The sequence below is a fragment of the Gopherus evgoodei genome, chromosome 11 (assembly GCF_007399415.2).
Source record: "Gopherus evgoodei ecotype Sinaloan lineage chromosome 11, rGopEvg1_v1.p, whole genome shotgun sequence".
Classification (NCBI taxonomy): Eukaryota; Metazoa; Chordata; order Testudines; family Testudinidae; genus Gopherus; species Gopherus evgoodei.
The window spans coordinates 35,029,920-35,045,838 of NC_044332.1; the positions used below are offsets into that span (position 1 = coordinate 35,029,920).

At 39.7% G+C, this 15,919-nt stretch overlaps 1 long non-coding RNA gene across 1 annotated transcript in view; it reads right to left on the reverse strand.

Annotated features, from left to right (window-relative positions):
* LOC115659532 overlaps positions 1-15,919 on the reverse strand; it is a 125,713-nt gene that overhangs the window by 13,713 nt on the left and 96,081 nt on the right. The window contains exons 2-3 of the long non-coding RNA XR_004002577.1: positions 10,551-10,654; positions 804-1,003 (exon numbers count right to left, since the gene is read on the reverse strand). This is a non-coding gene — a long non-coding RNA (uncharacterized LOC115659532). The remainder of the gene's footprint in view (positions 1-803; positions 1,004-10,550; positions 10,655-15,919) is intronic.

Here is a 15,919-nt window from a genome sequence, read left to right on the forward strand (position 1 = left end):
AACCTGTTTATGACTTGCAAATATTCCAGAGTGAAGGCACCTGTTATGCTGCTGGACATGACAACTTCACTGCTTCCAATGGAGTAGTAATGGGCAACACCAGCACAGCAGGTATAGTGGAGGACTGGCAGCGAGGGAGCCCTTAACCCTTGAAATACTGACATTGTCTAGACTTCCAGACTAATTAATCACTTAGGAGAATTAAATCTTTGGAGACCGTACTCTGCTGTGCCCAGGTATTGAACACGAGTTTTATAAAATCAGCTGCTGGGTAAAGACTGATATCTAAATACCCCCAGATAAAATAATAATGGATTTCCTGCTTGGAATCCGATTTTATTTGCTTTCATAGTTTGGTCAGACTCATAAGATACACTTTTAAATGCCGTATGTGAGGATTTCACTGATTGATGCCCACTGAAGCCTGTGCAAACTACACCGCCTGGGCTGTGGAACAGATTCAGGCAAATTATATAATTGCCTTCATTTTTCAAAGATAGTGTTAGAAGTAAAACAGCAAAATGTTTGTTTTTTGTTTGCTAATTTAATCCCTAAACTAGCAGTGTGGTCTCCGATTGGTGACCAGATGTACTCTTTCTTTCAGCCTTCCATTTAAACAGTTCATGTCCCTGGCTGCCAAAGGAGGTGTTTGTGTTTCAATTTGAAATTCTGCTAATTCTGAGTGACACACTTATGGTCACTTTCAGGCAGTGTCGATCTATTTTCTTCTCTGCATGAGATGTCCCTTTTTAATAAGGTTTCAAGCAAGGAGCAATCACAATAAAAGTTCATAAGGTTCTCACCTCAGAGCCCTGGTTCAGAGGTCTCAACTTGAAGTCCACTAGGCAAAGCCTCTGGTTAGGCTAGTCTCCTACAGCTTGAGCAGAAAAACTACCAACACCTACTGTAGTCTTCATGGTTTTTACTTCCTTTTCTCTTGCTCAAAAGGGACAGTTCTGGTTAAACTTTTTCTGGAAGGCTTCTCGTGTCCAGGGTGGAATTTCTGCAGTGAGAGAGAGAAGAGAGTATGTGCTTCTGTTGGAGCCGTTCCACTTCATATCAGTAATTTAATATTCATTGTGCCAGAAGGAGCAGTGCTGACTCTATAGCCCAATGGTTATGGCACCCACCTGGGATGCGGGAGGCTCAGGTTTGATTACCTGCTTTGAATCAGGCAGATCAGGGACTTGAACCTGGTGCTGCAATGTCTCCTACATCCCAGGTGAGTGCCTGGGCTACTGGTTATTCGGTAGTGGGTGGCACTCTCTGTTTATCATGAAAAATATTGACAGCTTTCAGGTTCATCCCAAAGCAAAACAGGGCACTTTTTAAAATCTCAAAATTGTGTTTCTCACCCAGCTCTGAGTACTAGCTTCTCCTTTTCAATCTGGGTGTAGTTTTATTTCTGACTTTTTCTTTAGGAAGCTTAAAGCAAATGCAGTTAGCAGCTTTTCCTGAATAACAGTAAGGAAGTGCACATTCCTTTGTAAAATATATCTGTCTGTAATACAACTGACTGGCTAAATCCTAAAATTTTAAAACTAGTTGCTTGGTGACCCCTGTGTTTTACCTGCTCAAAAACTGTTCTTCCCAAGGCCAGGGAATGTTCTTTTCTGTCAATTACCTTAAGGGCTTATTGGCTGTTAAGCTTTTTGGCAAAATTCATCCCAAATCTATCTCCATAAATCACTGTCGACTTGCTACACATTCTAGAGGTGCATTTAATCTATTTCCTATCTTATCTGCCTCTGTACTCTATATAGACACTCTGTTAGTCTCACTCTAGACATGTTAAAATTCAGCTCTCTGCAAAACCTGGAAGGTCCTTCACTGTGTTCAGCGTCCCTAACCCAAATATAAACATCAAGCATTATAACTGCATCAGTTTTGAACCCATCAAAGAGCAATGCCATGTAACAATAAATATTGATATTAGGATAGCGCTTAGTTTGCAACCAGGTCATGGCCCTGTCATACTAGGAACTGTACAGAAAGATAGTCCCCACCCCAAAAAGCTGACAATCTTAGTTTAACACCAGCTGCAATGAAGGGTGAAGCAAACAGGGACGGGGGAGAGAAGATGGCGCACTTAGCTTTATATAGTGCTTTTGAAGTAAGGCAAGGATCATTATCGCTAGCTTTCAGATGGAGAAGCTAGGACACAGGGTAGGGCCATGAGTTGCTTAAGGTCACACAGCAGACTGCCACTTATCTGACCACGCTGATCTGCTAAAGGAGTGTATAGAACCCATTTTTCTTGATGCCCCAATGTGAACACTATCCTTTACACCAGGCTGCCTATCTCACCACATATAAGGTCTTTGAAATACCTCGAGCAGAAGAGCAAATGGCAGTCAAATTGTATATCCAATTGCATTCACTTCAATTTATAACATCTAAATGGTATATTAAAAGTCACTAGCTTGGAGCTTGACTCATCTAATTTTACATGCTAAAATGCATGTCCTACATCTAGTGGTGAGAACACTTTTGCTTCTGAGAGCTTAACTGCCACTTCTTCAACAATTTTTTTATTGGATAATATTCACATTTTATGGCTTTAGTTAAATCTTGTGGATAAATACATATACCTGCTTCATCTGTTTGTTCAATTACAACCATAGAATTTAAACAGTCTGTAGATTGTTCTACCGATACAGTCAATCCCATTTTTTCTTTGATAAAATTTTGGGGGCATGGGCTGTGGCTACATTTGTGTTTTGTATAATGACTAGCAAAATGGAGACCCAGTCTTGATGAGGACCTCTGGAAACTACTGAAATATAAATATTAAATGATAATGGCAATTTTTATATGGTAACATCCAGATTTGAAAGTGTGTTTTTAGGATAAAGGGAATTTTTCTTGATGGATAGACAAGTGGAATTACTGATATGTCTACCCAATGTGCTACTTTTCTTCCAGACAGCCTAGCCTGGAGAGGTTATCTGAGAGTTCTCATGTAAGGCCTGGGGCCTTAGAGAATAAAGAGCTCTGTGTTGTCATCATCTGTTGGTGAAATGAGACAAGAGCAGCCAAGAGGTGCTTAAGAATTGCAGATTCTGAATTTGGGTGCAATAAAATGCTATTAACCTTATTGGGGGAAAAACAAGGACATCAACTATACATAAGATCACCTGGACTATGACTGCTGTCAGGCACAGTTGGGTGAGGGAGCTTTAGACAGCACTGAGGGCAAGTGGGGAAAGAATCCTTTCTTCTAGAGACTGGAGTTGTTTTGTAGCATCCCTGAAGATATGAAGGGCAGAGTTGATCACTGAGTCCCAATTGCCATAGTGGTGACTGAAACCCAATGCTGCCATACTGTGTTTGGCAGATGCAATAAATAGGACATTGGTAGATGTCCATAAGGTTGCAGTGCTAGTGTCCCATGAGTTGCTGGCAAGCCTGCAGAGGAGGACAACTCTTGACTGGATTTTAGCATGTCTTCTCAATGTGGTGTTGAAAGGACAGAGTGGTCAAGTTTTATCCCCAAAGAAGTACGGTATGGTTCAAGAACAACTGGCTCACTGTTCAGAAGGATCTACAACTGTTGATGAGCTAACTGGTTGGCAATATGGAAAAAGATGACACTGTCATCAGTGCATTTAGTTTAAGTCACCACTCTGTAAAGTATTTGGTCGAGGTGTCAAGGTCAGATGACGAAGACCACAGTTCCTTCTGGTTATTGCTAAGCAGATGTCATGAGTGTACATGAGCTTAGTGGCTGAGGTGGGCAGCAGGTCAGCTCTGTGTGTGTGTATGTTAAAGAGCACAGGTAAAGTTATTAAATGATGCTAGCTTTTAAGACAAGTTTCTTGCTCTTGGATTGTGTTATGTCCTTATTATAAAACTGTTTTTGCCATAGGTTTCCATGCAGTTTCCTTAATTACAACCTTGCATGTGTTCTGGTATCCAGGTCAAGCAACACATCTTTGCCATGAATGTTCAGTAATATTTATCAATTTGAAGCAGTTTGCGCTGTAGTCCCTGCACCTTCAAAAAGCTCTGATTCATTGTTTGCTGTTCTCCAAAAATGTGGACATGCTTGGCTTTTAACTATGAAACATGTCTATGAAAATGTCAATAAACGCAATGTAAAAAGGACAAGTGATGAAGGATACATAATGTGTTACAAGCTTGCAAATAAGAATGCTAATACAACCCACTGGTCAGTGCATGTGTGTCCCCCTCTGCATCTGATCCACAGAGGATGTGGTTCTGCTACGCTCAGCTCCAGAACCTAACCATTTCTCTAAGGCTGTAGAATTTCATGAATTCAGCTTCAGAGGTCCCCAGTTCAATCCACAGTGTTTATCAAGATGGTGGCTAATAGCTGTATAAGTTTCTAGGCATGCTCATTGTCAGCTAGGGTCTAAATTTGCAGAAGCAACATAGGCCCAGATCCTCTAACACTCACTGTAGAAAAGTACCTGCTTCTCCTCAGCAGACTCAGTCCTTTTTAGCCTTGGAGACACCAGCTTAGGCAAAGCAAATCCTTCCAGGTAGCACAGGGTCTGGCTGATCCTTCCCTCAGCTGAACTTAATTTCTCCATGGCTATCTCTCCTCAGTGGATAGGGAGAGGCCTTTTAACCCCTGGGACTATTTACTACCCCTCCCTTTGTAGCCATTTGTCCTGGCCACACCACTGAAAGGAAATACCTAAATACCTTTGAGGATCTGGGCCTTAGTGATTTTGGGTGATCATATGAAGCACCTTGAAGAGTCCTGACTTTTGGAAAGTGCTGAGTATCCACCTTCTCTGAATCAGATCTCTGGAAGTTGGGCACTCAGAAATGGAGGTATCCAAAAATACTAGTGACTTTAGGCCTAGAAAATTCCAGAACCCTGTACAGTCTTCTCTCCAAACAACCCGCCTCTTATCTGCTGCCTAGCCATCACAGCTATTGCCTTAAAACCTGGTGCAAGGTACAAACTTGAAGCCAGTTTTTATGTTTTAGATACAAACCCTGAAAATAAGTGGTTAAAGTGTAATGTTAAAGTAGTCCCTTAATTATAGTGACACACGTTCTACTGAGAGCTTCAGTGAACTCTCCTAACTAGCAGGAATAGAATCATAAATCTCAAGAACACTGTGCTTCATGTCAGCAATTTCTCTATTGTGAGGTAGTATAAGATTCCTATGTGGATTTGAAGTGTGGCTTGACACATATATTTCAAAACTCCTAACTAGTTCTTGTAACACACCCACTTGACATGGATGATAAAATTGATGGTAAAATCAAACTTTTAAAAGGTTATCATTTTACACCTTTTAAGAACTGGAAGAAATGAAACTGGTCTTTTCTTTTCACTATCACCTGTATTTTTGCTCTAACGTTAGTTTTGTAGCAAGAAAAAAAACAATTCAGATAAAAAGGCAACACTATCTTTGAAAAATCTTGACATAGGTGTGATACTAATTGACAAAGTCATAATAAAGATTGATGTAGACTGGCACTGCAGGGTTGAAGAAGTGTGAACTAGTTTGAGACTAGAATCAATCTACCATAAGCTTTAAAATGCTATTACTGAAAATAACTTGATGTGTAAACTAGCCATACAGGTATAACAGTTTCTCATTACCATGTGTTACCCACTCCTCTTTCACACATTATATTAAAAGAGTTACTACTGTAGCACTTTTATTACTGAAGTGTTTGACAGCTGTTAACTAAAACCAACAATGATATATGTATTATTATCCCCATTTTACAGACTGAAACCTTTGTATATGAGTTTCAAATGACTTGTACAAGTTGCACCAAGTAAGTACCAATGTTGGAGCTAGAACTCTAGCCCCTATTCCCATTCTCTGTCTGATACAGGGATCGGTAACCTTTGGCATGCAGTCCATAAGAAAAAGCCCCTGGTGGGCTGAGACGGTTTGTTTACATGCAGCGTTCGTGGGTTCGGCCATTCGCAGCTCCCACTGGCTGTGGTTCACAGCTCCAGGCCAATAGGGGCTGCAGGAAGCAGCGGCCAGCACATCCCTCGGATCATGCTGCTTCCCGCTGCCCCCTCTGGCCTGGAACAGCAAACCATGGCCAGTGGGAGCTGCGATTAGCCGAACCTGCGGATGCAGAGTGTGTCCTATTGATTTCACTGGGTAGCCCCTAGTTCCTGTATTATGTGAAGAGGCAAATAACACTTCCTTATTCAATTTTCTCCATACCATTCATGATTTTATAGATCTCTATCATATCCCCCCAGTAATCACCTCTTTTCCAAGCTGAACAGTCTTTCTAAGCTTTCCTCATATGGAAACTATTCCATACGCCTAATGATTTTGGTTGTCTTTCTGTGTACTTTTTTCCAGGTCTAATATATGTATTTGAGATAGGGTGTGTCATATAACCTGGTCCCAGATTTGGACCTTAGCGTCCAAAATATGGGGGTTAGCATGAAAACCTCCAAGCTTAGTTACCAGCTTGGACCTGGTACTGTTTCCACCACCCAAAAAATTAGAGTGTTTTGGGGCACTCTGGTCCCCCTGAAACCCTTCCCTGGGGACCCCAAGACCCAAACCCTTGAGTCTCACAACCAAGGAAAATAAATCTTTTCTCTTCCCCCCTCCAGGTGCTCCTGGAGAGATACACAGAAGCAACCTCCGTGAATCTAAGCAGAGGGAGTCCACCCTCTGTAATTCCAGTCCTGGAAACAAAAGCACTTTCCTCTTCACCCAGAGGGAATGCAAAGTCAGACTAGTAAATTTAACACACACAGACCTCCCCCTGATTTCTTCCTCCCACCAATTCCCTGGTGAGCTGCAGACCCAATTCCCTGAAGTTCCCCACTAAAGAAAAACTCCAACAGGTCTTAAAAAGAAAGAAAAATACATACAAATGGTCTCTCTGTATTAAGGTGACAAATACAGGGTCAATTGCTTAAAAGATATATGAATAAACAGCCTTATTCAAAAAGAATACAAATCAAAGCACTCCAGCAACTATAGACATGTAAATACAAAACAAAAAACCAACTTTGTACTTACAACTTGGAAACAGAAGATTAGAAAGGAAAAAGAAAAATCCTCCTCATAGCTGAGAGGGACTCAGGCAGACAACCCAGAACAAAAGACACACACACAAACTTTCCTCCACCTCGAGTTGAAAAAATCTGGTTTCCTGATTGGTTCTCTGGTCAGTTGCTTCAGGTTACTTTTTTTTCAGGTGAAAGAGACATTAACCCTTAGCTATCTGTTTATGACAGGGTGACCAGAAACTTTCCAAACCCTCTAAAAGAAAACCTCTATTCCACCCTTTTAACATTATCTGTGTGCATTGTTTTGTTCAGATTATGACTCAATCCTACAAATCTGGCAAAGTTAGGTTAGTTCTCATGCTATTAGTGTAGTGCCTACTTAATGCATTATATGCCTCCCTAATGTTTTGTCCTGAGCCAAACCTGGCATATTATAGGGTTGGATGGCTGTGTGGAATAGGAGTCTATTGATGCCATCCAGCTATTGTGTTTTAGGTCTCCCAGGGAGCTAGAGGTCTTTTCCATCCTGCTTGCATTGATAAAGATAATTCTCAGAGGACAGCTGGTAGGCATTCAGAGCAGATGACCGTACCAACTTAGCGGTGTTGGGCAACCGTTTGAGGGAGCAGGACCTGTTTAGTTAGAAAACTGATCTCCTCTTTTGACATGAATTCATAACATTTGATGATTTCAATCATTTGGAGATGTTTCATCTGATAGGTGTCCAACTTCTTTTCACTCTTGACAAGTACAGGCAGTGTTTCAGTCCCATAGAATACTGACCACCAAATCATTATATCTCCTCAGCTTCATTAGGATGTTCAGTTTGCAAAAGATGTTCTTCATAAGGTGTCCCTTAACTAATGATGCTTTTGCAGTGTGGGCTTTAACTTCTTTTCTAGATGCCACCCTTGTTTTCAACAACAGAGCAGAGGTAAGTTAAATCACCAACAAACTTAACAATGTTTAAATCAAGAGTGGATGTTTTTTTCTGGTTAGAACTTCCCTGAAATAATTTCTGGTTTATGGCCTGTATTATGCTGGAGATGAGACTAGGTGATCACAATGAACCCTTCTGGCCTTAGAATCTAGGAAACCTTCATGACAGTTCCATTAATTTCAGTTTGCAGGATCAAGCCCCTATAGATTTAAAGCTACTGGCGAGTAGGGCTAGTATCACTATTTTGTTCTGTATAGGTCTCAGTGAACTGTCCGTGCTCAGCAACTGAAATTATCATAATAGCAACACTTCATTTTCCCCATTCAATTCTAATGAGAAAACTAGCAAATTCTACTTTTGCCTCAAGGCAGATAGAAAACGAAGTTTAACACATCCAGTACAAAGGTTAAGTAAAACCATAATAATTAGGTGGTCATTCACATATTAACAAGTTTAGGGGGTATATTCTCCTCTCATTCCACGTGTGATTACTCCTGTTGACATTAATGGGAATTCTGTGCATGGAATGAAGACAGAATATGACCATTAGTAGTAATGCAGACTGAAACAAATGTTGAAAACACAGCTTTTAAAGAAAGGGCCATTCACACAGCTCTTTGCACTAGTGTCTGAGTATCATATGCAATTAGTGACAAACAGATGCTTCTTCATTATAATTATATGGTATCTAAATGAAGAAGCTGGATAAATATTAACTAAAAAATGCCATTAGAAATGTAGCAAAAACCTGAAAGCAGATATAAAATACATTGAACTTGGCTACAAAATAGTAGCCCATGAGCAGGGCTGGCTCCAGACACCAGCTTAGCAAGCAGGTGCTTGGGGCGGCCACTCCGGAGAGGGGCGGCAGGTCCAGCTATTCGGCGGCAATTCAGCGGAGGGTCCCTCACTCTCGGTCGGAGTGAAGGACCTCCTGCTGGATTGCCGCAGATTGTGATCATGGCTTTTTTTTTTTTTTTTTTGGCTGCTTGGGGCGGCAAAACCCCTGGAGCTGGCCCTGCCCATGAGCACAAGCTGGGAAGAAAAAAACTTCTGTGTAATTTGGAAAACACTCACAAACATGAAGAATGATTGAAAAATTGATTTAAATTTTGTAGGTTAGTGACTGACAGATATATGATGGTATGTTTCGTTGGAGACAAATTATGAGTACATATGAGGTATGAATGATCCCTTAAAAAGGAGAAATAAATCCCTCACTGCTATGTCATCACAGTAAAGCTGGATGTGCAGTAGCAAATAAAATTGTGTAAAACACTGTATGGATTCTTAAATATGGCTCAACTCTTCTTCATTCAGCTGACCTCTCAATGCATTTCATTCCCCACACACCTCACACTCCCTTACTACACCCAATCAGGTGTAAGCGTCCCCTTTCATTTCTTCCTACCACATATATCCTACTCCTGGAACCCCCTCTCTCTTTTCATTGATACAGTCCTTCACATCACTACTTTAATACTCACCTCTTTCATATGGCTATAAACTCCAAAATTTGCCCTTCATAAAATGATGAGACAATGGAGAAGAAGGCACAATCCACTGATAGCCCCCATGAAACAAGACAGACAGTGAACATGGCTTTCATTGCTATCCTTCAACCCCCTTGCTATCTCTTTAGACAATAAGATTTATTCTGTACATAATCTCACGAATTGCAGTCCACATACACTTAGACATTGGAAAATAGTCTACTAAACTTTCTTCCACACCAAATGAGAGATTAGGCCTTGTCTAGATTAGAGTTTCTGGTCCTGTTGTAACTGAAATTAACTGACGGGGGAAATTCAAATCAATGACTTCAACACAAGAACATACTGATGCATGAGGCATGCCAGTCAACTAGGATTATGAACTGGTATCCAAACTCCCCACAAACCATAATCACAAAGGAAAGATACTCATTTCATACCAGCATTTAAATGGCAAGGTGACATCAAATCAGGATGATGCTGGAGCAGTAGAGGATACATAGGTAGCCAGCAAAGCAGTGTGGGATACAGAGTGAGGACTTGGCAAATGTTGTGCATCTGCCATGGAACAGGGGTTCATCCACACCTATTATTTAGTGAAAACTGCAATGATTGAATATAATTTAGGGTGATAGTTTGTCATGGTAAAATGTCAAAATACTTGTTGCTTTATTATAACAAAAATGCAAAAGTCATATTTTTAAAAAAAAATTAAAATACAGATACCCACAGGGTGAAATCTTGGCCCAGCAGAAGTAAACAAACAGCACGATTACATTTAGTAGTATGCCAAGCCCCACAGTAGGACTTTCACTGCACTATAGCAGTATCCACACGGGATGTTACTGTGCAACAAGCTGAAGCTGTGAAGAGTTACACCCTGGCTCGCCAAACAGTAATTTGCTGTGTAGACAAAACTTGAGTCCCACTGAATTAATTTAAGTAAATGTTTGCAAGATAAAGGCCTGGGGTTTACATATGTATTTACTAAGGGTGAAATTTTGCAACTCTGACTCATGTTGACTATTTGTAAAGTATTGCTCAACAGAAGTGAGGGGTGGCAGAATTGGGCCCTAATAAAAAAATATAGTTCTCTATATATGTGAATTTTTAAAATCATTTTAGGAAATACCTGTTTTTGTTTCAGTATCTTCAGTGAATGAAGTTAATGTCTCTTTCAAAAAGGGCTCCCATCTTAGGTCTTGATTCTGCAAATCTTCACTGCCTCATCAAAACCTGAATGATAAACATACACATCTTGTCAATGGAAACTGACACTGAACCGGTGTTAACAGGTACTATTATGAACCTGACCAATTCATCACTCATTCCTTCAGTTTAATACTCTGGAGTTGATTCTGTTTATTAACATTTAAAACTGAATCTTAATTTACTTACAAAAAAGTATAACGAAAATGTAAGAAACAGGAAATAGAAATCTGGCAAATTCCCAAATCAGAAAACTTAGTTTAAAAAATTATAACTCATCATTTCCCTCTTTTAGTGCTCAGATTTTGAGAATGATGTGATAGATATATATGTGGTTTGCAGCCTTAACTGTTTTTTGAGCAATGTTTTTTGTTTTTACATATTATAAATGCTGCCAGACAACACTAGACGTCATGCTTGCCCATAACACATTCAAAATGTCACTTTCTTGGCAGTAAAAAACCTGTGCCTAGAGAAGCAGGTTTGAATATGACCATTCATAAGGTGTAGTGTTCTCTGTAGTTGTAATCATACTAAAACAAAATCTTAAACCCACCAGGAATATATAGAATTTTGACTATGAAATGTCATCCTAGCCTCCAGAAATAACAAAAAAGTACTTCAAACTGACAAAATACTTTTAAAAAGTAAAGGGTTCTCGCTGGAATTCAAAATCTTGGTTTATTTCCTCCAACAATAGTCTGTTTTGATCACCGCAATTACTGTTTACTTTAACAGCTTCCCCTGTGCTTTAAGTTTAATGGCATTGATGCAATATTGTGTATTACCCTTTTACCTGGCAATAAAGGAACAGGAAAGTTCATATAAGTAAGGCTTTAAAAATGTGACTAACAAGTTTTTTCTTAAGTTACTTTTTTTGCACTTATGGAGTACACTGGTGTTAAGGTTTTACAGGCTTTTGAGAGAAATTCAGCTGTGTCTGAATTCCAAATTCCCCAAGCTTAAATCAAATTCTTGCTGTGTGCTTCTGCAAGAAGACTCTGATGTGTATTCTGAGTGTGCATATTTGTCTTCCTTCATTGCTATTTGTATAGCTTCTTCTGAACTTTTTTTTAAGGATGACAGTGTTTACATTTGGCCTTCTTTGGCTATTAGATTCTTATTATGCCCCATGATTGACTCTTTCCCATGATGCCATGTAGGAGGCCTTAAGTCTGTTAGATGTGTTATTTAAATATTTGATTTCTTCCATTAGTTCATATTCATCCCATTTCTCTTCTTTCGGAGCTTACAGCAGTAACCTGAAATATCTTAAAGACCTACAACCTTCTGGATATTGAATGGGACTGACATGGCTACAACTACACTGCATGGAACCAACAAGTGGTATATAAGGAGAAGCTAAGTGAGACATGTTACAGGTCTCAGTCAGCCATAATGGGGTTAAGGTAAAAGCAGAAGCCTGGAAAGGGTCAGAAGATCACAAGATTGGATAAAGTACACAGGGGAGAGGAAACTAGGGTTGGTCCTTTCCCCAGGAGTGGTTGAGGCAGGGAGGCTTTGAGGATTATGACCAGTGTTTTTGGTTGAGGAGTGTTTTTGTTCTATTATTACTGTATACAACACCCTTCTCTAATTTAAATCCCTTCTGAAAGCTCATTCCTCCATACTCACAGGATGTGAATCACTAAGATCAGAACAGATTGTGCATCCCAGCTGCACCATGAATTCACTTCCAGAATGCTAATTCCTTCAGTTGTCCACTCACCGACCTGCCTCAAACTACCCACTCAATAGTCCCACCACTGGCTTGCAGTGCAATCGCACACCCAATTTACAGGTGTACACCTTTGGTGGTTCAGTGAAAAGTTCTGCTTTGTTGAAGTAATAAAAGTAAAATGGTGACTAGGACTGAAAATGGAAATCTTCAACAGACTTTCTCATGGCATTTAATGTTCGGGGAAGTTCTATGGTCTGTGTAATACAGGAGGTCAGACTAGATGATCACAATGGTCCCTTCTGGCCTTGGAATCTACAAATCTATAAATATAATAGGTGTAATGGAGTTTGAGCTTTGTTAATTACATTAGGGTGCCATTTGTTCAAAAAATTCTGATGTGCCCAACTGCTCTCACTAAGGGGAGAAGCCTGACTGGAGCCTGGAACTGAGTAAGACTGTGGCTGGTCAGAGCCTTCCAGGAGGGAAGGCAGGCCTGACACCAGAGTGGTTAGGTTTCTCAGGCATCTGCCACTGGTGGTTGAGTCAGCCATGGCCGAGAGTGCAGCAGGGGAAGGGGTGGGTCTGACAGCTGAACCTAGAGGCAGACGGACAATAACCTCAGAGGGCCTGAGACTTTGGATCCGGCTACCTCAAAGGAGGAGATTGAACATTCTTAATGACCTAGCCAAATGGCTAATCCAGAAGTCACCGGAGCTGACTGGAAACTCTGTTGGGGAAAGTAAGGTAGTGCAATTTAGCACAGTGCCCTGCCATGAGGAAGCGCCCAGGAGGCAGTGTCCTGATGACACCAAGTTACAAAATTTGGATGCATATTTAGCACCAACAGACCCCAGTCATCGGCGGGCAGGATCAAACCTGGGCCCGGTGGAGCTAAATGCATAAGCCTCCACTGCATGAGCTAAAAGCCACATGGCCTTTAGCTAAGACTGTAGCAGACTCATTAATCTCTAAGTGGTCTCGGTGCCACTAGAAGAGACAGAGCACTATACCCAGAAGGTGTGTGGGTTACACAAATACAAAATCTCCCAGAGTTTAGTGTTGCTTGGATTCCCTACTTACATATTTCTGAATTGCAAGCAGGCCACTCCATATATTTGGTGTGTTTTTTTTGTTTTGTTTTTGTTTTTAATTTAAATAGCTGCAAAGATCCTCTTATGTAATGCTGAATGATAGACACTGAGTCAAAGCATGTTGTCTAGCAAAATTTAAAAGATGTATATGGCTGGATGGTGAAATTTTATTTTCATGTGACTAGACAATTGAACATGAGTAATGTAGCTAGAAATCAAAATAGGATATTTTCCCCAAATGATTAAGTATAAATTCTTCACACTGCTAAAACATTTCTGAGTTCATTCAGGCATCTGATAATCTGATTGGATTGCAGCCAGAAACTAGCTCAACAGGCTTGGGTGTGTTAGCAATGAACAAATTATTGCTGGAATGTGAAATTTAAAAAAAAAACAGTCTGATTTTTTTTTTAAACTCGAATGATTGAAATCCCATTAAAAAGCAAACTGACAGGGCAACATTCAACAACAAAAGAAAGGTGCAACCATGAATACCCAGAATTTCTGCATGTACTAGTGTCTGCAGTATAAATGTTTGTGTAATGGGCTCAAGTATGCTTTTATAGACAAGAAAATAAACAAAATATTCCATCTCATAGAAACCAGGGAAAATCTACCTTTCCTGTCATCTAAGATGGCCTTCATGTTCACAGCTGAGTTTGACAAATCTAGACTGAAACATACTGTACTATCCAGGGCTCTATGTTTTCTATCATCTGCAGGTGCAACATACAGAATCATATTTCAAAATCCAAGCTTTTACTTTTTTTTTAAAAATTATGACTGAAGAAAGCCTTAGAAAACATGAACAGAATGGAAACTGATACAATGTTGTCTTACTAAGACTACAGATAGGTCTGAGGTGTGTGTCCCATTCATTTCAAAGTCTGAAACATAAAGATGACAATTTAAGTCAACAACTTTATTCACTACTGATTATTTTAGAAGAAACATCCAGCTAACAAGCCTGTCCCCCAATGCCAGACTGCCTCCCACAATCATAATTTCATCTGCAGAGCTCCAGGAGCCAAACCCCTATCTGCCCAATGTCCAACAGTCAAAACCTTTAATTTCCCTCCAACCAAAATTTGACATAGTTATGTTAACATGAAAATTTTGATCTAATATTGGCATGTTGCTATTGCTGATTCTCTTCCTTATTTCTTCTCTCTGCCAAATTGAATTGAAGTAAATTAAAAGTACCGGACACTATCTTCCTAAAATTACTTTTCAAAGTAAGCAATAGCTGTAGTTGCCATAGAGATGTTTTACAATCACAATTGGGGACAGGTGTTCCACTTTGTCTCATGGCTCAAATGCCATCCCAGTAAAGATAATCTCTAATAACATTTGAGCTTTGCCATTAAAACATTTTGAACCCCTGGGCTTGACAGTTTCCTTTCTACTGATGAGCTGTGTTTTCTGAGTTGCTAGGTTATCCTATGATTCAGCTGTTGAGTTGTCAGGCTGTGGTACCCCTTTAAGGTTCAGTATCTTGCTTTCAGTCTTACACTGTCTTCTGTGTATGGTATTTTCCTCAACATTTTCAGCGTCCATTCACTGTCCTGGTTAACGTGATTTTTTTCATCCAGGTTTCAGCAGAGTTATTTTTTAATACAGGCCAAGTTACACTATGATCAGACTCTGGTGATTAGCGATTTTTCCTCACTCTTCATGTACTGGATTTTTCATTTCACAAACAGCAGTTTTTATTTTATAACACATACATTCTGCAGATAATAAGGAAGCTGGTTTCAAGGTGTTATCACGCTTGCAGGGCTTGTACAAGGAGCCTCTTTTTGCCTTTAGCCATTTAGTCAATGGAGGTGAGCACTGGGAATTTAGAACTCCTAAAAGATGTTTGTTATACATCATTTGATCTACTTCCCCAAGCTTCAGTATTAATTTTTCTCCCTTTGCTCTGCTAGTTTCCTTTGCTTTCATTTCCTAATGGTAATGCTGAGTTTTGATTGACATTTTCAGTTTAGATCAAGAAACTTCTGTTAGAAGTAGCATTTATGGACTCTAAAAAAATCTGAGCAGCTGGGCAAACAAATTCACAGCAAATTCCTGATTCTTTTTAAAGACTGGATTTGTATGTCCCACCATAGTTCTATTGGGCTTTTTTAGAAGTATTTCTTCTGAATTTTTACTACTTAAACAAACCTGATTCATTATGTGTAAGCATCTAACATGCATAAGACACTCACCATCACCACAGAGCTATTAGCCAAGATCAAACACTTTAAATTAAATAGACTGAACTTTGCCTCAGTCCCCCATGGACAGTATTGTATTATAAGCAATAGCTGTAGTTGCCATAGAGATGTTATACAATCACAGGGGGGGACAGGTTTATATTATATTATAAAATCTATGCAATATAATCTGCTATAATTTGTTACTGTAAGTATAAAGGAAGAAGAGAAACAGCTTTATTTTAACACTATATTAATAGATTTAATTCTCTAGGATGGTCCTTTTGTTCACTACAGCATTTGGAATGGCAATAAGATTTTT